Consider the following 23,642-nt stretch of genomic DNA (forward strand, 5'->3'; position numbering starts at 1 on the left):
ATGGATGTTAAAGTATTTTGAGTATTTGCAACCTATATAAATAGTATGTGTAGACCTCTTAATGTTTCTGTGTCTGTTTAAAAATTTGATCATAATGAAGCTTAGTTAAAAATTTTATCATGTAACCCATGGATTGCAATAAATTCCAATATACACTCAAGTAATTTTATTTTATTTTTGTCCAATTGATTTTTTTTCTTTTGGCATGAAATATTCTTTTTTTTTTTTTTTTAAAGATAGTGAATCTTTTGAAAACAGTTTCGGTTTACAAAGTAAGCAGTGCAGGATTAAGTTGGTTGAGTTCCATCTTTCAGGCACAGTAGCATTATTTCTTATCTATACTACTCCTTTTTCTTCTTGTTGGGTGTTTTAGCAAATTTCCGCCAACAAAACAGAAACAGTTTGGAGATGATGACTATCACAGATGCCACACAGGCCAGCAGGAACCCGATCACATCCAGAGAGTGGTACTGGAACCAGGTGAGGTCGTGGGCAGCCGGCCGCAGATGCTTGGCCCCTTTGTGACGCATGACAGACTCGATCCAGAAGACTGCCCGATCCAGGGGCTTTACTGGCTGGTCATGTTGAATTCTTGACAGCTTCATTGCATTCTCTTTGTATCTGAAGCAGAAACAAATGATACCCTTCTGAAGTAAATTAATTTGTCTAAGGATATGAAGTCTATGAATGGCTTTTAAAAGAGTCATATGAATGATTCAGTATAAAGACTTTAAACTTCCAAAGTGTAGGTCTATTTTTAATTTTGCTTGTGTCATCATAGAATGTTAAGTTTTTAGGTGGGAATTTCCTGAATTACAAATCTTTCCAACAGTAAAAATGGAAGGTTAGGAGCGATCATTGAATATCTGAAGCAGAGGAAGTGGTAACCGCCCCAAGAATTGTTAAGTGAGATAGTGGAAATGCAACTTGAGGGTGATCATCTTCAGGCTTTCATAGAGGTACTGTGTTATGGTGGATGAAAAACCTTTTAATCAGTTTCTCTACTTTCATTCTTTTTTACTATCCTCTACTGTCTTGTTTCCACCCAATAGTCAGAATGTCACTTTGGTAAATGCATTTCAGATTTTGATAGTGTACTGACCAAAATGACCCTGTCTTCTCATGGCATTTAGAATAGATCTAAATATTTAGAATAAAATAAAAATCTCCTCTTTGGACTACAAGGCCAGATAACCTCTTCTAGCGCTTGTGTCCTGCACATTCTGTCTAGATATGCTGATAATCTACCTGTTCTTTGGAGCCACCAAAGGTTGTTACCACCTTGACATCTTTATGCTCTCTGTTCCTCCTTCTATTTTATGGTACATTCTTCCCTGCAATATGCTAAGGTTTTATTTTGCCTCATAACTGAGGACTTGGCTTAAATATTACCTCAGACAGGCTTTTTCTGGTTACATGCCTATAGCTCTCTAGGCCTTTCATCTATTTCTTTAGATTTATATTACTATTCGATTTCTAGAATATTAGTGCATTGCATTTCCTATCACAAAAACTTAATTTGGGGGGACCAGCAGGTGGTGTGAACTCGCACATGACCAATGGAGTTTGAATCCCCAACTTGGTGTCTTGCTTGACCTACTGTTTAAGTTTTCCTCTCTCTCTCTCTCTCTTTTTCTTTCTCTGGTGAGCACACATGCCCTAAAGCAAATTTAAAAAAAAGAATTAATTAAATAAAGTTATGTAAGTATGAACTACGTAAGAAATTTGACATTTGTGATGTGAAAAACTAAAAAAAAATCACTATTTTCTTAAAAATTATGGTGATTTAAGACCCATAGACCTACTAATCAGGTTGTGATGTAGAAAGTCACAACTGTCCTGCAGCACAGCTTCCTCACGAGGCCTTTTAGCACTGATCCCTCCCCTAAATGAATTGTTATCCAGAATTGTGACAATATGAATTAGTTCTGCTTGTTTATTTATCTTTTATGTACACATTTGTTTTTGAATTTTATCTCATTTTGTTGGTATATTCCATTGCTATATAGTATACTGGTCCATGAAAATATCACATAAATGTCATCAATGAAGACAAAAATTTGAACAATTTTTGGCCTTTAATAATAGTTCTATTTTTTAAGCAATTTTTTTTTTTAAATAGAGCATGTGCCTTCACTGGAGAGACAGACAGAAAGAGAGAGAGGGAGAGAGAAAGCGAGAAATCTCGCCTGTTCCCACCTTACGCCAGGGGATTGGCCATGTCGAAATCCCTTCTTCTCCATTCTCTTCTCAAATTGGGGGCACCCACGTACACAACCAGGCGTGAGAAAAATAATACAATTAAAAAATGGAGAAGGCATTAGAATTTACATTTCTTTAAAGAGAATATATGAATGGCCTATAAACATGTGAAAAGATAATGCCTGGGACCAGCAGTTAGTGTAATGGCTATGTCGCTGGACTCCCATGTAGTCTGACTGCGGTTTGCGTCCTGGACCTGGTGGCTTAAAACTCATGCCACGCATGTGTGCCTGCGTGCCCAAGATCCCGAGAGGAGAATGGAGGAGAAGGGATTACGGTGTGACCATCTCCCCTAGGGGGTGATTTCTGGCTTTCTGTCTCTATGTCTCTCCGTCTGTCTGGCAAGTGCATGTGCCCTATAGGCAAAAACCTCTCCGAAAAGAAAAAAAACAAAACAAAACAGAAAATGTCTTAGACATATGAGAAAGGCAAGTCAATACCATGGTGAGATACCACTTTACTCTTACTAGGGTAGTTTTTTTTTTTTTTTTTTTTCATAAACCTGTTTTCCATATTACCCAGAAATGCCATTCCTAATTCCTACAGAAAAGAAAAAATTAAGCACAATTACAAAATATATATGAAAGGTTTCCAAATATTCCTAGAAAATGCTCTTTTTGAAAAAAAAAAACTATGCATGGATTTCAAAACTTCTTTTTGTATAGGAATAAATACTTTAATCTCATTTTTACACAAATCTTTTAAAGTCTCTGCAAATAACAATATTGTAATAACTCAAAGGAAAAAGCAAAACATTTGAGATCAGCAGTTGCCGCAATGGCTATGTTGCTGGACTCCGCGGTTCAAGTCTGGGAATCCGGTGGCTTAAACACTCCAGACACTTTTGCCTGCATGCTCAAGATCCCAAGAGGAGAATGTGGAGGAGAAGGGATTGCGGCATGGCCATCCCTGCTGGGGGTCGGGGGCGGGGGTTGATTTCTCACTTTCTGTCTCTCTGTCTTTCCGGCGATTGCCTGCGCCCTGCAAAAACCTCTCAAAAAAAAAAAAAAAAAAAAAAAAAAAAAGAAGTAAAAGAAAAAGAAAAAAGAAAACATTCATGAACCAGTGAATAAATAAGTAAAGTGTGGTATACCCATGCCATTGAATATTATTTGGCAATAAAGAAACAAACTATTGATATATGGCTATAACTTGGATAAAACTTAAGAATATTGTGTAGTGAATAAATTAGATGATTCATTTATGTAAGATCTACAGAGAGGAGAAAATCTGTAGGGACAGAAAGTGAATTGAGAGTGTCTATGGCTAGAGAATCGTGGGAAGTGAATTCTTTTTTTTTTTTTAAGTGACTTTTAGTTTTGCCATATGATGTTTCATTTGAGATAATGAAAAGGTCTTACAAACATATTATTTTGAAAGTTTCATAAAGCTATAAAAATACTAAATATATCTGCATTTTATACTTTAAAAATGAATTTTATAGTCTCTCTCTATATATATATAGTATAAAATCTGTTAAAATATTGAAATTTATAAAACAAATTTCAGGAGAAAACATTTCTAGTAGTAAACATTTTGAATTATAATATTGTTTTTATTTTATTATTTTATTTAAATGTAATTTCTATTCAACTTATTTTTGCATTATTTTATTTATTAATGTATATTTATTTTTATAGTTAAAATACTTATGGATTTAAAATATTGTATTTCTGTCAGTTTATCTTTCTTTTCTTTTTTTGATTCTGTCCTATTTAGAAGTAGTGTCTTTGTTAGAATAGTTTACCAAAATTCAATTTTTCTGTGTTTCCAGATATTCTTGTACTAATTGATTACCCATTAAATAATGAAGTATCTGTCTGGCTAAATTGGGTTCAGATGGATTTAGTTATTTAAATTCATTCAAAATTAATCTTTTCAAAAAGGATGTTTGTTATACTCACTTTTGACCAGTCCCAATCTATGAATAGTATCCAATAAAAAAAAAAGTCATACTCACAAAGGGTTATTAATAACTGTCTTCAATGCATTGAGCAAATCTGTACTTGACATGGTACGAAAGTCCACTCTAACAGCTGCTCCCTTGGCCTTCAGGTGAACAATATTTTGAGGTTGATCCACAAAGGAATTCTCACCATGGGGATCCTATGGTAGATGGCCTCATAGATGCTGTTGGTGCCACCATGAGTTACAAAAGCTTTGGTTTTTGGATGACCTAGAATTGGGTAAGTTTTAACAAAATTATTACTTATGATTCTTAGAAATGAGATGAGAGATACTCAATATAAGGCAATATAAAGTGGCAATGTTTAAACTTCATTAAAATGACTTTGCTATTTCAGAGCAAGAAGCACGTTTGTGCTGGAGAAGTAAGAGAAGGCTATGTAAAGGGGTGGTGTGAGACTTTAAACTTGAACAATGAATTCCAGGTTGCTGTCTCTGGTATCTAGCGTTATCCTCTGTATTTATTTTATCTTTTTTTCCCTTAAATTATTTCTTTCTTTCTTTATTATTATTATTATTTCAAGTTTGCTCTAGGGAGTGTGCATTCACCAAAGAGAGACAGAGAAAATGAGAAAAGGAAAGCTAGAAAGCAAGTCACTTGGTCTGGGATTCAAATTGTGGTAGATTCTGTGGGAGTTCAGTGCCTTAATCATCATATTTCCTCTGGCTCTATCTTTTGTATTTCTTTGTTTTCAAATCTCTCAATATCTCCATGGAGTATAGATACTTGATATGTAATGAGTGGAGGCAACAGTATTTGTCTTTCATGGCCTGGTTATTTCAGTAAGCATAGGAGTAGGGACATAGGATGAGATCAGGATTAAAAAGCATTTAATAGAGGGACCAGCAGCTGGCGTAATGGCTATGTCGCTGGACTCCCATGTAGTCGTCCACAGTTCGAGTCCTGGACCCGGTGGCTTAAACTCATGCAGGGCACATGTGCGTGCGTGCCTAAGATCCCAAGAGGAGAATAGAGGAGAAGGGACTGCGGCGTGACCATCCCCCCCGGGGGAGGTGATTTCTCTCTTTCTGTCTCTCTGTCTCTCTCTGTCTTTCTGGCAAGCGCACACGCCCTATAGCAAAAACCTCTCAAAAAAAAAAAAAAAAGCATTTAATAGAGAGAAAAATGCAGGGACATGGGACATAGAATGGTATAAATATATATGTAACTTTCTTTATTGAAAATGACAAATACATAATTATCCTTGATTTGTTATCACACACTGCATGCATACTTTGGAAGTCCACACTGTACCCAGTAAGATGTACAACAATTAAATTAAAAGTGATGGATTCCCATTGAGTTATGGACCTGGTGGCTTGCTTTCTTGCTTTCCCTTTCTCTCTCTCTTTCTGTCTCTCTCTGGTCAAATTAAAAATAGAACAATAACAAATGGAATTAAATTAAATTTTATTTATTATCATTATTCTTCAGTTTGACCAGAGAGAGAGAGAGAGAGAGAGAGAGAGAGAGAATGAGAAAGCATGCCTCCAGGTCTAGCTCCTCAACCACCATGACATCTGCCGGTCCCTGTATGTTTAACTTTTTAAGAAGCTGCCCATCAGGGGGCTAGATGGTAGCACAGTGGTAAAACAACACTCTTTAAGGCTGACCTGCAAGGGAAGGCTCTGGGTTCATATTCGAAGACTTCCCTGTGTACTCTGTGTTTATATGTGCCAGTGATCTGGGACTGGCTGAAGCTGGAGATTGATTGCAGTGTGGAAACCCTGCTGAGAGTGCTTTGATCACAGAGAAATAATTAAATAAACTTAAAACAAAACAAAGAAATTAAAAATTTATTAGTGTATATATATATAAAACTAAAAAAAAAAAAAAGAGTTTCAGATAGAAGAAAATGAAAGAGAACAAGGTAAAAGACATGGCATGTGGGCCAGCAGGTGGCATAATGGTTAAGATGCTGGATTCCTAAATGAACACCTGTCGTTTGAGTATCGAGCCTGGCACTTGAAAATCATGCTGAGTGCGTGTGCGTGTATGCCCAAGATCTCAAGAAGAGAAGGAACTGGTGTGGCCATCCCCTGAAAGGCTAATTTCTCACTTTATCATGAAAATGTGTTATTGCTTCATGGCAAATTTTGTGTAATTTTTTTCCCGTAGAAAATGCAGTGTCATTGGCAATAAAGGACAGCTGCTATTTTTCAGTAGCATTTGCTATACTCTTTCAGGAGGTTAAAGGAGAAATATGAATTTGTAGACAAAGTTTATAAACATAGAAAACAAAGGCAATTAAAATTATTTTTGAAGTAATTATAGCTGTACTAAAGATACCTTGATCTGGCCACAGAGAATGTGACTGTGTAAAATAAAATAACAAATGCTATAAGTTGTTCTTTTCACTCCTGAGACTGGAAAATTGATACCACATTTATCTAATTAAATTTCATTTCTGAGTTTTTAAATAATAAATGTTAAAAAAATTTGTTTCCAATTGAGCTATCATCTGAATTAGCTGTTACATATGTTTTCAGCATTTCTTCTTCAGAGTCTTACCAAGAAGGTCATTCTGGGGAATCCACTTGTACAGCCGAGTGTTGGGTCCTAAAGTAGCTGGTTTCTTGCCATTAAATCTCCATACGACCTGTTGGGAAAAGAAAAGACTATATTTCATGAGTCAAAATGGGAAGTTTAAAGTGTGTTTGAGTTCTAAAGGACATCCACATGCCAGATACAAAAATTGTAACATGGTATTTTATACAGTGAGAACAATGAAAGACAGATAAATAGACTATCCACATTTCATGTGTTTGTTTTTATAATCAATTATGTAAGGCAATACTGCTGTTCACAAATGATAACTTAGACAAGTGCTATGATCAAAGACAAATCCAGGTTTACAAAACATTGCTATTCAGTTTCTATAATTGTATTGTATAGCAAATTACTGATCAAATACACATTGTTTTATGTATTTGTGCATTTGCTTTCCTCATCCAATTTTAATATTTTAATTTCTTGATTGGTATAAAGAATTTATAAATATCTACTTGTTACTTCAGTTATTTCCATGGTTTTGTTTTGTTTTGTTTCTGACAGAAGATGCCTGTACTTGCCAAGGATAGAGGGATATGAGAGAGAAGGAGAAAGGGAGAGAAATCACTCCCCTTGAGTCATGGCCTTGATGTAATCCCTCTCCTTCATTTTTCTACTGTGATTTATGTCAGCTCTTTGGGCAGGGACCCACAAATTGCAAGCTGGGATTTGAACCATGGTTAATCATTTGGGATTCAGCTCCCTTAACCGGTAGGGTACAGTATTGGTCTTAGGTTATTTTTAAAATTTTGACTACTTTTGATATACAAAGAAGCAAAACTATTCCATCAGCTACTTGTGGAAAATAAGTCAGTTCTAACTAGGATTTATGTATAACTTGTTTTAGGTAACAAACTCTTAAGCACTATATCCAAGAAAAAACATAGGTTCAGTATTTGGAATGTATCCAGTTTTTCACTATTGCTAAATTAGAAGTTCTTTTTTTTCCCTTTTTTTGGAGAGGTTTTTTTTTTTTTTTTTGACTACAGGGAACACGAACTTGCCAGAGAGACAGAGACAGAGAGACAGAAAGTGAGAAATCACTCACCAGGGGGGATGACCATGTTGCAATCCCTTCTCCTCTCGGGACCTTGGGCACGCACGCACGCACATGTGCCCGGTGTGAGTTTTAAGCCACCGGGTCCAGGACGTGAACTGTGGTCGACCACATGGGAGTCCAGCGACATAGCTATTATGCTAACTGCTGGTCCCTAGATTAGAAGTTCTTTAAGTGTTGAAAAGAAAAGCCTGTTGGCAGTTTTTTAAAAATATGGCTATTGGGGTTGCAGGTGGCATAGTTGTTGAGGCATTAGACTCCCACATGGCCAACAGCGGTTTAAGTCCCTGATCCAGTGGCTTGAATTTCACAATGGGAGCCTATATATGCGTGCCCAAGACTTCTGGAAGAGAATGGAAGAGAGGGGATTTCAGCATGACCATCTCTCTGGAGGATGATTTTTCACTTTTCCTTTTACTGTCTCTGCGTCTTTGGGGAGTACACATGCCCTATGGCAAATACCTAAAAGAACCAAACCAAAACAAAAACAACAACAAAAAACTAACTAAAGGCTGTTGAAAAATCCAAAGTCTTGATGTTGATGTTGCTCACTTTGTTTAGTTGTCTATTAACACCTTAGTAATGAACTACCAGGCCTTGACAGTAGTTATTGACAGAAATAATTTCTTCAGTAGGGGCCAGCAGGTGGTGTGGTGGTTAAGGCACTAGACACTCCCACATGGCTGACCATGGTTTGAGTCCCGAACCTGGTGGCTTGCTTTCTCACATTCCTTCTCTCTGTGTGTCTGTCTTTCTCTGGTCAAATAAAAGTAAATGAATGAGTAAATAAAATTAAATAAATAATTCTAATAATTCCTTCAATAGACCCAAGCCATTTTCATGCCCAGAATCAAATGAAGTACTGATTTTGGAATTCCCAAGCAAGCTTCATAAACTGCCATGTAATTTATCTCTGAGAGGGTTAAAGTAGCATTGGGCTCTCGTCTAAATATTTCCTTTGTTTTTTTGTATCAAACAGGAAGCCACAAAATAATTAGTAAAATATGCAAATAGTGCTGTGTATTTTATATATTAGAATCATATGATTCCATTACATTTTATGGAGTTAGGAACATCTGAGTCTTCCCTGTGCCAAGCTTGGATTTTCATGATTCCTCTATTCCCTTTCCCTCAGTCATGAGGAGTGGTTAATCTAAGGAGCAAGAAGCAGAATGATTTTGGGGTCACATTTATTATGCATAGGTCCATCTTCACCTTTCTTTTCCATATGGCTACCTCATACACTGGCAGACTCTCTTGAACTGGGTCCTGCTGCATGAGTCAGTTACAGTGATAACAGCAGCAGTTGTCCACCACTGAGACCCTTTATCTCACCTTTTGAGAGATTTGGGCAAGAGCCGATGCAATCACATTGGCCCTTTCTTCTGTCATGTTACTGACCATTGACCCCAGAGAAAACACCACCACACCTTTTTCTCCAGAGCTCTGGACAAAGTCTTCCATCTCCTGTGAAGAAAATATTTACTTCATTAGAAAAGTGCAACCAGCAGCAGAAACTAATGCAGAGATTGGTAAAGTATCTAAGGAGAGAGTACCAGAGAGTATAAATAATAATTGGAACGAGAGGTGTTTTATTTTTATTTATTTATTTTTTTAGAGATATTTTTGTTATGGGGTGGGTGTTATCACCAGAGAGACAGAGACAGAGAGACAGAGAAAGTGAGAAATCATTCCCCAGGAGGGATAGGAACGTTCCTTCTCTGAGTGGATGGTGGATTTCATTTCAGGATTCCTAGCATGTACACACACGTACATGGTGTGACTCTCAAGCCGTTGATTACAGGACTAGAACCACCATCGACCATGAGGGAGTCCAATGCATCTACCACTATATCACCTGCTGGCCCCACGATAGGTGTTTTTTAACTGGCCTAATCAGTTGTGTGTGTGTGTTTTTTTTTGTAAAGAGATAGTTTTCCTCTATTAGACATATTTGTATAAATACATATGTAGGGAAGAAATAACAGAGAGAGCAATTGTTAGGGACGATGATGTTAGAAATGACTATAACCAAACTCTTAATTTATAATGTTATTAATTAGTACTATACATTTTTGGAAGCAGATACCACAGCTAGTTTTTGATGTACCTTAATTCTCTATAACTATGGTTCTACTAAGTAACTTGTGTGTATACTAGGAGAAAAGGTGGATCATTATTTTAGTCTGAAGACTTTAGTATTTTTCTTTCTGGACTCTGAGACTTGAGGAAAAGGCACTTATAGTTGGGATGATTTTATACTTATATTTTCTCTATTCTGTAATCCTCATAATTCACCTTTTTTTTTTTTAAATCAGAATTCCCCCAAACTTTTCTCCTAAAATAGCTCTTAAAATTTAGCTTGTGTGTATGAATCAGTGATATTCAAGAGTCTGGAATTACGGTTTGGAATTTTCAGAAATAGTCCTAAGAGTTCAAAAATTTTCAGAATAATACATATAGAGTTAAATACCTGTGCAATCATATTTCTGAGTTTATTTACATGCGACACTTTTTTCCTGATATTACATCATCAAATTAATGTCCCAGTAGAGAGTGCTGCTGTGTTACTGGCTGTGAGAGACCCTCATCATGCCCTGACCTTGTTCCACAGAAAGCCTTGCACCAACGGGAAGGGGCTGTCCAGACCTATCTCAGTGGAGATTTGCTCACTCTCTTGCTCAGCTCAATTCATGCTATATTAAGCTCCTGGGAAAGATGTGTTTGCTTGGAAATGCTTGAGAATTATTTTGACCTGTTCTTCCAAAAATTTGTCAATTATTATAATTAATACTTTCCTTATATGATAATTTAGGACTGCTCAATGTAGTCGCCCACCAAAAAAGAAATGTCTTGTCAGGCTTAACTGAATATCTATCTTGTCAAACCACGCATGCATCTGTTATATTGCTCCTGCCATTTAAAATTTATTACTTGTCCTTTTCTCTCTGTAAAGTAATGACCAAATCTTCACTTTTTATAAACTTTTCTTTCTGAATCTCGTTGTCATCATGAAACTTATTTTGAAAACTTGTTTCCATGCTCAATGATAATATAAATGCCCTGCAAGACTGGAAGCCAAGTGGCCAATGGCAGTTTTGGGTCCCTGGGTCAGCTTGAAAATATGTTGGAGTGCACATATAACCCCAAGATTACAAGGGGCTGGGGGAAAGGGATTGCATTCGAGACCCTGTCAATGGTGTGTTTCTCCAGGCTCTCTTTCTTGAAAACAAACAGAAAATGTTTTTTCAGAAATATGAAAAGAAGGAAATTTCAAGAGATTAATTTTAATCTGATGAAATAAATTTTAATATAATGATCACTGTACTATTCCTAGAAATATCTGGAACACCCAGGTATTTTTTGTGATTCCAGAGACCTGTTGCAACATTTGAAGTAACTTATATTCAAAGTTTTGTCTAACTGGCTTACTGTTCACAGCTTCCTTCATCCATGCTGTAGGAAGTCTTTCTATATGGTATATTAATACAATCCCTTTACGTATTAATCACTGACATGGACTGGTCATTGTCATTCTGTAATTTCCTTATGAAAATTTATTAATTTATTAGAAGAATGTTTGAAAAAGTATTTTTAAAAGTATGAAAAATTAAATAAGAGTCAACCATATTCTCAATGTAGAAACATCCCTGGTTTGAAGTTTATATGATTTAATTCAGGCTTTTATTCTGTTACTGTAATTAAATGTATATATGTGATGCATAGTTTAGAAAGTATAATTCTCTAATGTGTGTACCTTACAAGAGAATAAAGATTTTATACATTATCATTTTGCCTCTCAGTTCCCAATTAAAGTTGTGAAACAGACTTAATGTAGTTAAACCTTCTATGATAAAATGATTATAATGAGGTTAGATGCACATACACGTTTTTAAAACATACTTTATATAAAATATTTATATTTCTTCTGCAAATAACTGTCACAAATATTGATACTATACCTAAAATTAGTTTTTCTTCCTGAATAGTGTCATTTTTTTCTAATAGATATCTAATGGTTATAAGCATTTTTTTTTTGAGAGATTTTTGCTATAGGGCGCGTGCGCTCGCCAGACAGACAGAGACATAGAGACAGAAAGCGAGAAATCACCCCCCAGGGGGGATGGTCACACCGCAATCCCTTCTCCTCCACTCTCCTCTTGGGATCTTGGGCATGCACGCACACGCACCCGGCGTGAGTTTTAAGCCACAGTGTCCGGGACGCAAACTGCAATCGATTACGTGGGAGTCCAGCGACATAGCCATTACACTAACTGCTGGTTCCCGTGGTTATAAGCATCTTTAAGAATATTGATGAATGTGGCCTTTTAACATTTTGTCTAATTCCTTATTTCAGTTAAATATTACAGAAATGATCTGGCCATCTAATGATTTATGAAAAAGCAGGTAATTTGGGGGTGACAAATAATTTACTAATGAAGAATAGGAGGACAAGCATCCCAACATGGGTTGGGTTCATATCTTACTTCTCTAACGTGTTAACAATAGCTCATATTTCTACTTACTGCCTTTACACGGCCATTCATGCTTCTTCTTCTCCTCCTTGTCCTTCTCTTTTTTTCCAACTGCTCCTGAATCTGTCACTGTCCCTTATTGTGAATGTGGACATCTTTCAAGAATAGAGGTTAATTGCTTAACACTTCCACAAATTGTACCTCAATTTTTGTACTTTGTGAAAAAGTACCGTACTTTTGTTCTGGTATATGGCCTAAACGTTTTGCATTCAAAATGAAAGTGAAGTTTTATGGGTTGAATTAAGTTCTCTGAGTTAGATTGCTGCCAATAAGAAGGTAATAAAAATAATCTCTTAAGATTGCGTACAAAAGTCCGGTAAGAATGCTAGCTTTTTTCCTTGCATCTTAAAAGTATGATATAAAGTACAAGGTTATATGATGAATACAAGTAATATTAAGTTATATTTTAGATTTTTGTGATCCTTTATAAGACACATCAATCTATAGATGAACAGAATTCTCTTGGGATTCTATAATAAGGAAAGTTGCCAGGTAAAAGTTATAGAAATTATTTGCTCTTAATTGTACATGCCGTGTACATTTTCTCTGTGTTCATTCTGTCAGGCAGCTAGAATGTCAATTCCTATGTTCCTCAAGGGAGCAACTGTGAGGAGCAATTCTGCCTATTTGGATTAATGCAGAGAGCACCTGATAAAGTAAATTATCACATTTATCCTCTACAGTGGCCCTCAAGTGAGGAATGGTTTAAATGCTAGAATGAAAGCAGTACACATTGAGTTTGGCTACAAATATGGTTTGGGTCACATATTTATTTTGTTTTTCTGTTATCGAGTGATTTTCCCTTTTAGCTAGGCTACTGGTGAAGAGTGTCAGCCCTTACAGTGAAATTGTATTTGTTCAGATTGCTCATCTGATTGTCAAAATGCATGTGTCTGCTTTTAAATTAAACCACAGGATATATGTTCTCTAAAAATTTGCTTGAGATACAGTGTTGAACCATCAGAAAACAAGTTTATATTACATTAAGAATTCTGTGTGAAGTGGCAATGATGCCAATACTTGATATTACTCTGGATCACTGAATATGTGCCTCAGATATTTTAAGTGTTTTATTTGTATTTACTTTCTCAACAGGATATATTATGAGACCGTACTATGATGATACGTATTGGCGTGGTCATCGGTATGAACGTTTTAGTTTAGTCTTGTGTAATCAGTTGCCAAGCTCTCACAAGAATGTCCTAAATGGCTCCTCTTTCCATAGTCTTGCTCCTCTACACTGCCACCCAGTGACTACATCTTGAGATTATTTTTAGGAAAAAATAAAAACAACAAAACCCAAAACACAAATAACCTGATTACATCTTTTGTCTAACTTTTTACATTTTTTTCAACTTCTTTAATAGGTTTTTCAAAGCCCCAACGATTATCTGGTTCCAACTTAACATTCCAGCATCTTGTGCCTATTTCCTTAGTCTCTTTCTGTTAAAGAAACTTGGAGTCTTGGGAACTGGCTTTATTTTCTATTTGCTTTTCTGTTTGTGTCTCCTTCTCCCCCCTCTTCCCTTCACCTATTCCTGCACATCATTCAGGTCTCACCTTAATGATCAATGAGTCTAAGGTATGTTCTCTGATTCCTGTTGGATGACTCCTTGGTTTTGGGTCTCTCCTTATGCTAACACATTTCACACAGTTATTACTAGTTTATACTCTATGCAGTAGCAAGTTAAGTGTGGAGTATGGAAGCAACTGGGTCAACTTTGATTCTCTGATTGTCCACCACTTATTTCTTGAGTGTGCTAAATACTGTATAAATATTATTTGAATGATTCTGTCTTATGTTTTGAAGAAAGAAGACCTTAATTTAACTGCACCTATTCTCAATCTCTCTCAAGCATCTTACTTTATTCCTTAAATATAATGAAATGCAGTTTCATGGGATGGTATCAAAATATATGAGTTTTTTGGCCAGCATGGTAGTTAAGGTTGATGAATCTCACATGGCTGAATGGATGGGTGAAATCCTGAATCAGAACTGGACATGTCTGTACATGCATGTCCAGAATCATGAAATGCAGGTAAAAGGAGAAAAGTTGCGGTATGATCCTTTCCCAAAGGATGTCCTGTCTCACTTTCTTCTCTCTATTTCTATCTCCATTACTCTCTACCATGTGTGCAAACTTTCTGATAAAAAAAAAAAAAAAAAGGATATGAGTTTCTAATTGGAAGGCCAGTTTACCAGGCTCTCTCACTGTGAGTCACACACTCTGAATGGAGAATGCAGAGTCCTCATCACTGAGAATGCAAAGTAAACAAAACAAAACAGATTAGACTATTTTTACCTTAGGCAGAGGATTGGCAGGTTTGCAGTGGAGACCTCCAACAAAATCAAAATTTGGTAAGAGTGGGCGAGGAAATTCAAGATCCCAATAGGTTTAATAAGCCATATGTCAGCTTTCCTCCTTGTCTCAAATACTGTAGTGGGTTTTCCTGAAGAAAGGAAAAGAACAAGCAAGAAGAAATGAAAGAACCATCACAGAATTATTCTAGGTCATTTTTAGAAATGGGTTGGAATAAAATGACCAAGGTTTTCAAGTGGTTTGCGTTTTGGAACCAGCAGGTGAAGAGGTGGTTAAGGTGCTGGACTCCCACATGGCTGACTGCTGTTTAAGTCCTAGATCTGATGCTTTGAAAATCACACCAGGCATGTGTATGTGCATGCCCAAAATCCTGAGAGGAAAAAAGGAGGAGAAGAGATTGTAGCATGCCATTTTCTATAGGAGGTGATTTTTCACTTTACCTCAAGATGCCTCTCTGTCTCTGGCCAGTGCATGTGCCCTGTGGCAAAAGCCTTGAAAAAAATTTGTTTTTGTTTTGAGAAAAATAATATGCATACATACATTTATGCACAATGTAAGACAGAGAGACAATGATGGAGCAAGCTGCCTGGTCTCTGAGACTTGAACTGCAGTGGCCATTTCGGAGTCCAGCACCAGAACCTCCATGCTGCCTGTTGGCCTAATTATAAATAATACTTAAAGTAAGTCAGTAAAGAGTTGAACATACAGGGGAACCAGCAGTTAGCGTAATGGCTATGTCGCTGGACTCCCACGTAGTCGACCGCAGTTCGTGTCCCGGACCCGGTGGCTTAAAACTCACGCCGGGCGCGTGTGCGTGCGTGCCCAAGATCCCGAGAGGAGAATGGAGGAGAAGGGATTGTGGCGTGACCATCCCCCCTGGGGGGTGATTTCTCGCTTTCTGTCTCTGTCTCTCTCTGTCTGTCTGGCAAGCGCACGCACCCTACAGTGAAAATCTCTCAAAAAAAAAAAAAAGAATTGAACATGCACTTTCTTCTTTTCTTTTTTTGAAGAATTATTCATTTAACATTTTTGAGAGTTTTTTTTTTTGTTTTTTTTTTTGCTATAGGGCACGTGCGCTCGCCAGAAAGACAGAGACAGAGAGACAGAAAGCGAGAAATCACCCCCCAGGGGGGATGGTCACGCCACAATCCCTTCTCCTCCATTCTCCTCTCGGGATCTTGGGCACGCACGCACACGCGCCCGGCATGAGTTTTAAGCCACCGGGTCTGGGACTCAGACCATGGTCGACCTCATGGGAGTCCAGTGACATAGCCATTATGCTAACTGCTGGTTACCATTTAACTTTTATTATTATTATTATTTTCATTGACCAGACAGAGAGAGAAAATGAAAGTGAGAAAGTAAAGCCTCTAGGTCTAGGACTTGAACCATGGTCAACCATGTGGTAGTCCAATGCCTCAACCCCCACACCACCTGCCGGCTCCATCACTTACATTTTTTCTAAAATTGTCAAAGTAACAGATTAAATTAAAAACCTCTTTGAGGCCTACAATCAATTAATTCTACCAAATACCCTTAAAATAGCTTTCTAAGAAGTTCTCAGTCTAATATTTACAATTTATCATGCTAGTTCTTTGATCCTTATACCTCAAATGAAATATGAGTTTTTTAGAGTATGACTGAATTTCTTGTGCCTACTACTGTTTGTGGTTCAATTTTAGATCCTAAGAATATTGATTTTTTTGATATATATTTGCAAGTGGCAGGTGGAAGATATTTGTTAATAATTTAAATAAAGATTTTTGCCTATCCTGAATTTGGTTAATGAAGACATATAAGTATATAAAGAGTAATAACTTGGGTGTTCATGCTTCACTAAGACTATGGATCTTTAAAGAAGAAATTTCCAAGTACTTAGTGAAAGAATTTAGAAACATTAAAACATTAAATTCTAGGTTTCTGTGGTTGTTGGGGAGAGCCATAATATGTCTCAACTATGAGGGAATTCCTGTAGAGCTATGGAAACATTTTTTTTCAAAGTTTATTTATTTCTTCTAAGAAAATGACAGAAGATCTACAACAAGGTCCTCAGGCTGAAACCCATTCCCAATTTCAGCCAACACAAATTACTGGAACACCTGTGGAAACCCATTTTGTAGTGGATGAGCCTGGAACATGAATCAGAGATCCTCCAGTATGGGGAGTGTTGAAATGTGGTCACTGTTCCAGCATCAGATTTGGGGTAATATTTTGATTTCTAAATAGGGAAACTGACATACACAAAGAGAAAAAAATTTTCAATATCACAGATAGTTGTGCTAAAAACATGATGAATTCTTTAATTTACATGTCTGTGTTCTTCAAGATGTTCTTGGTGTACCTAATGACTTTTGTAGAAGTGAAAATTTATCTATTAAAATGGATATGTAATTGCTTTAAAATATCCTAAGTGCTTTAATTTTCAGATATAAGACACCCTAGAGTGTTGCATAAATTGATGGTTACTGGATTCTAACTGACCCTACAATGTCAACCTATCCATATTTGAGAGGTTGATAGATCACCTTACATTTTAATGTCATCATCTCACCTAAGAGAAACACACTCCTCCGACTTTGAGTCTGTTTAAGATCATCTCAAAAGCACAGAAAAATTAAGTCTGTCAAATAAAAACATGACTTACCCAGTACTTCACTGTAAAATTGATCCCACTTCTTCTCATCAATTGATTTGAACCAAAAGTCAAAATAAAGCACATATATCATATGTTTGACCCTCTCCATAAATGTCATTTGATCAGTTAATTCTGACATTACAACAGGTACGTAGGAAGGAGGGAACGGAACAGCTCCACTGTACTTTTCCCATGTGTTGCCAGGAGTGAAACGGAGACTGTACATCAAGGGTATTTTAAGAAGCTCAGCCAGCAGCTCCCCACAGGGACCAATAGCATCTGCAAAAACGACATCAAATCTTGATTCTTGTAGTTTTGTCATAAGTTTCCAATTCAAAACTACTTCTTTACATTTCATTTGAAGAGGATCAGAAAACTCCCAAAGGAAGTCTTGCATCTGTGAAAAATATTTGAAGAATGTATCTTTTGGACTGTCATATATCCATTGCTTTATTAATTTCATGAAAACACTTTCCAAGTACTCTTTGGTTGTAGACAAATTATAAACTTCAAATTTAATACTGGAATTTTTGCTGGGATCAACAAGAATGGAAGCTGAAGATGTCAGAACCGTCACCTCATGACCTCTCCGGGTAAGTTCATCCAGGATTATCTCCATATTAATCCAATGGCTGTATTCTGCCGGTCAAACCAGCACCTTCCCGCAGTTTCCAAAGCTAAAGCAACTCAGCTGTAGCAGCAGAAGTGTTGATGTCCATTTCATAGACATCGTGGTGAAATGCAGTGATTTTTTTTTCCACATTAGGTGTCTGTCATTGCTCATGCTTATATATGCACGGATAGATCATTCAGGTAGTTAAAATGTAACTCTCAATCATTAAAGTAAATACATTATATAAAAATCTGAGCAGGTGGTTGGAAAGTGAACAAACAAGTGGTGGATGACTTCTGTTTGTATTGGTGTGTTTAGTATTTCATTTATTTTTTAAGAGAAATCTTTTTTTTTTTTTTTAGAGAGAGAGATTTTTGCTATAGGACATGTGTGCTCACCGGAGAGACAAAGAGAGCCAGAAGGGAAGAAGTCACAGCCACCCTCCAGGGGGATGGGCTTGCTTCCATCCCTTGTCCTCCATTTTCCTTCAAAATCTTGGGCATGTGTGCACATGAGCCCCCCATGAATTTGAATCCTCTGAATCTGGGACTTGAACAGCAGTTACCTATGTAGGAGTCCAGTGATGTAAGCATTATGCCATCTACTGGTCCCATTTTTATATATTCTTGATATAATTTCTTTATCACATATTTATAGATTTGATAAAATTTTAAATATATTCTCCAGGTTTGTGGTTTGTCTTTCACTTTATGTTCTCCTTTTTAAGGAAAAAAGATAAGAAAATTTTGATGTAATACAATTTACCTATATTTAATTTGCTTGTGCTTTTTTTCCCATAATTAAGATATCATTGCCATACCCAAAGTTACAAAATTGTACCCCTCTGTATTCTCTTTAGAGTCATAGTTATGGTATTTAGGCTGTTAATCCAAATTGAAGTTATTTTTAGATATGGCTTGTCTTCTTCAAATGGACAATCAGTTTTTCCAGTAGCATTTGTTTAATTGGTTGTTTTTTGCCCTATTGAACTATTTTGGCACCCTTGCCACAATAAATTGATCATAAATATGTGGATCGATATTTCTTGATCCTAAAGTCTATTCAGTCGATCTATATGTTTATCTGTGTTTCAATACACAGTTTCTTGATTACTGTAGATTTTTTTTAAGATTAAAGTTGATCTATTTATTTATTTATTTATCTTAATTTACATTTTATCACGTCTTTACAGCATACATTTTTTCCCAACACAAATACCATGCATGTTAGTCGAGACAAGGATAGTGCTATATACATTCTCATCAGCAAATAACTTATTTTTTTCTTAGGTAAGCATACTTTTACCTGTTTTTTCCTTCCCTTTTCCCTTCCATACCAAACTTTTTTTTCACATTTTATTGATTCACAAAAGCTCTTAAAGTATGGTCAAGGCTAGAGTCTAGTGACAAGTGCACTGTAATTATCTTCTAAAACATTTCTTTTTCTGTCTCCATTCCCCCCTTTACTAAAGAGAGGTATAAACTTATTTGCAAAAAGAAAATAGAGTTAATAGAATGCCCAATTACTCTCCCTTTCTTTATCTCTCTCTGGTGCGCACATATGCCCTATGGAAAAACAAAACAAAACAAAGCAAAACAAACAAACAAAAACAAAACAAAACAAAAAACACCCCAGGACTGACAACAAAGCAAAACCAGATTGAAGAGGAAGGAGAGTTTGAGAAGAGCTCTGAAGTGGCAGGTACTCTCATGTGTGATGGATTGCCAGTTTGAAGAGCCCAAGAATGTCAGCAGACTCAGCTTCACAGATGGTTGTACTTTTATCATGCTATGTTATCCAATCACTGCAAAGCAAAAGAGAACAGATCAAGCTTAAAAATATAATAGCTCTTGCCAGTTTGCAATAGAATTGTAAAAGTCAAAATACACATTTGTATGAAAAATTTAAAAATCCTAAAACACTTCGCAAATAAATGTATTTTCATTTATATACACACACTTGAAGAATACGTCATATCTTTTTCTTTTTTGTTTTTGCCATAGGGCAGGTACACTCATCAGAGAGAGAAAGAAAGAGGAAAAGTGAGAAATCACCCCCCTCCTGGGGGGGGGTGATGGCCATGTTGCAGTCATTGTTTTTAAACTGGGATTAATTTCTAAATATATTTTATTATAATGCTTAAGAATTTCAAAAAAGTTTAAATAAATCTTATAATGTTTAAGAATTTCAAAAATTTTAGTTAGCTAGTTAAGGTTATTAATCTCTTTCATTAATTGTACTGAAACTATAAGGACACATTTCACTGAGGTTGGTTTTTTTTTTTTTTTTTTTGGAGAGGTTTTTCGCTATAGGGCGCGTGTGCTCGCCAGACAGACAGAGAGAGACGGAGAGATAGAAAGTGAGAAATCATCCCCCAGGGGGGATGGCCGCAATCCCTTCTCCTCCATTCTCTTCTCGGGATCTTGGGCACACACACACATGTGCCCGGCATGAGTTTTAAGCCCCCGCCAGACCCGGTCGACTACGTGGGAGTCCAGCGACATAGCCATTACGCTAACTGCTGGTCCCGAGGTTGTAAGAGTAAATAAAATAAAAGTTTAAAATATTGGATAATATATTATAGAAATGTAAAATATAAATATTTAATTTAATATAGAGCTTTACATTGCTAAATATTTAATATACCATATTCTTGGTCTAGTAGGTCTTCTAATTTGTTAACTCCTTAATATGTAAGCAATTATTTGATGAATTTGTTTCTTGACGATAACGACTAGAAAACAACATAATGGTCTTACTATCGAAGGAAATATTTCTCTATTTTCCACATTAAATTATATTTTTCACTAGAAATAGATTATGAATATTAATGATTTTTAAAATGTAATGTAAATGAAATGACATTTGAAACTTATCAAGAGTACTATCAATTAAGTTTCATAAGATAAGTAATTTTTTTTTTTTTTTTTGGAGAGATTTTTACTGTAGGGCGCGTGCGCTCGCCAGACAGACAGAGAGAGACATAGAGACAGAAAGTGAGAAATCACCCCCCGGGGGGATGGTCATGCCGCAATCCCTTCTCCTCCATTCTCCTCTCTGGATCTTGGGCATGCACGCACACATGCCCGGCGTGAGTTTTAAGCCACCGGGTCCGGGACACGAACCGCGGTCGACTACATGGGAGTCCAGCGACATAGCCATTATGCTAACTGCTGGTTCCCAAGATAAGTAATTTTTTTAAGAGAGAGATTTGCTATAGAGTGCATGTGCTTGCCAGAGAGAAACCAAGAGACAAAAAGTGAGAAACCATCCCCCCTGGGGGGATGGCCATGCCTCAATCCCTTCTCCTCCATTCTCCTCTTAGGATTTTGGGCATGCACACACATGCGCCTAATTTGAGTTTTACCCCCCCCCCCCCCCCCCCCCCCCCCCTCTCTCCCCTTATTTCATACTGCATCTTGATTTCGTTTTCTGCTTTCTTTCATAAACCTGCCAAGTTTGTTCAGTGTGTGAAGAATCGTGAGCATTCATTTTGCAGCTCTATCATCTGAGCCAGTCACTATGCTTGTCTTAGGTCTGTGATCCTTCGCCGTGCACATCAACATGCATGCCTCAGCCGACTAAAGCCGGTCACTATGCTTGTCTTAGGTCTTTGATCCTTCGCTGTGCACATCAACATGCATGCCTCAGCCGACTAGACTCACTGATGGAAAGCCAAAGATTCTTTTGGGGGAGGGTCCTCTGTCATCATGTCAACACCAAAGATGAATGCCTTTTCCCTCAAAATCTCAAAAATAGTATATTATTGGCATAGATCTACTAATAGAAAATAAAAATTATTTGATTAAATTAGAATGAAAATTATATACTATTATTTCATTTTAATTTTTGTGCCATACTATTATGTTGTATGTATGTTAGAAATTTCCTTTCTATTGGAAAATGACCAAATCAAACCTCTCTTCTTAAAACAGGCAAGAAAAGAAAATGCAAGCTTTTCAGAAAATAGTACATTTCCAAATGAATGACCTATTTTCATGGTATACTTTTGTAACTTTCTTACAGATAGTCAAATTATAAATGTCATGATCATGTGTCAAGTAGGGGGAGTATTCTGTAGGATATAAGCTACCCCTGTGGTTGGTGCTTTATCCCTTACTCTTCCAACAGGCCTGTGACGTTTGTACTATTATTTCCATATCACCAGTGAAAACGGTAGTCATAAATTAAGTATCAAAGTTAGATGCTAGATTTGAACTCAGATCTGTCAAATTCCCAAGTACATATGCTCTCTCTTTTGAGGCTACAATACCAAAGTCTAGTCTGCATTCCCTTTTAACAGATGAATGTTTGAGTACATTGGCCATAATAGGATCTGAAATGTGATTTTTTTCTGGATGACTTAATAGATACATTTTGGGCCAGCAGGTGACACAATGGTTAAGGTGCTAGATCCCATATGGCCAACTCCACAGCTTGAATCCCAGACCTGGCAGCTTGAAAAACATGCCGGGTCCATGTTGTGAGGGCATACCAAAATCCTGAGGGGAGAACGGAGGAAAAGGGACTGCAGTATGGCCATCCCACAGTGGGGGTGACTTCTCACTTTTTCTCTCTGTCTCTTTCCAGCAAGTAGACTTGCCCTATGGCAACATTTTTTTTTTTTTTAATGATAAGGTTTTACTTCTGCCTTTTTTTCCAGCTCTCATGCTCAGTTTCTTATACTCAGTAGTATCAGGAGCAGGCATTTAGTGTTTTCTCTCTTTTTTTCTGAAATTAGTCTTGCTTCATAGTTTATCAATTTTATTACTTTGTTTAAAAGAAGCTTAGGAAATGGATTTTTCAATCTTTTTTTTATTATTATTGTTATTTTAATTTGTTATAGGGCACATGTGCTTACCAGGGAGAAGAAGAGAGGGAAAGTGAGAAAGCAAATTGCTAGGCACAGGACTTGACCTATGGTTGGCCATGTGGGAGTACAGTACCACCTGCTGGCCCTGTTTTCTTTCCTTATACATGTATTTTAGTATTGTGAATTTTCTTTTGCGCTCTTAATTTTCATAGTTTTTTTATCATTATCATTCAGTTAAAAGCATTTTCTAATTTTATTGTTATTTAGAAATGTGTTGCTTAATTTTCAGCATCCGGAGACTTTTTAGTGTTTTTTTTTTTTTTTTTTAAAAAGTATACTAATTTTTTTTTGGGGGGGGGAGCGATTTTCACTGTAGGGCGCATGTGCTCGCCAGACAGACAGAGTGAGACATAGAGACAGAAAGCGAGAAATCACCCCCCAGGCGGGATGGTCACGCCGCAATCCCTTCTCCTCCATTCTCCTCTTGGGATCTTGGGCACGCACGCACACACGTCCGGCGTGAGTTTTAAGCCACCGGGTCCGGGACACGAACCGTGGTCGACTACGTGGGAGTCCAGCGACATAGCCATTACGTTAACTGCTGGTTCCCACAAGTGTACTAATTTGAAACTCCTTTGGGGATTTTGCTTGGTTGGTTGAATATAGCATACATTTTGAAGTCAACTGTTTCTTGGCATTCAAACTACTTAACATTTCTGAACTTCAGCTTTCTTGTCATACAAATGAGTATTACAAACTTATGCCCATTAAAATGTCATTTCTAAAGAAAATTACAAAAGTTGACAGTCTAGCTCAGGGTCTTGCATATCAGCAAATACTAAATTAATGTTTCTTTTCTCTCTCCCTCAGGTTAACAATACAATTTCCTT

General features: G+C 36.8%; 1 pseudogene; it reads right to left on the minus strand.

Annotated features, from left to right (window-relative positions):
- Window positions 1-238: 238 nt before the first annotated feature.
- Window positions 239-18,285, minus strand: LOC102498599 (UDP-glucuronosyltransferase 2B31-like; annotated as a pseudogene).
- Window positions 18,286-23,642: the final 5,357 nt, after the last annotated feature.

This window comes from Tupaia chinensis, unplaced genomic scaffold (genome assembly GCF_000334495.1).
Source record: "Tupaia chinensis unplaced genomic scaffold, TupChi_1.0 Scaffold142652_1, whole genome shotgun sequence".
NCBI lineage: Eukaryota > Metazoa > Chordata > Mammalia > Scandentia > Tupaiidae > Tupaia > Tupaia belangeri.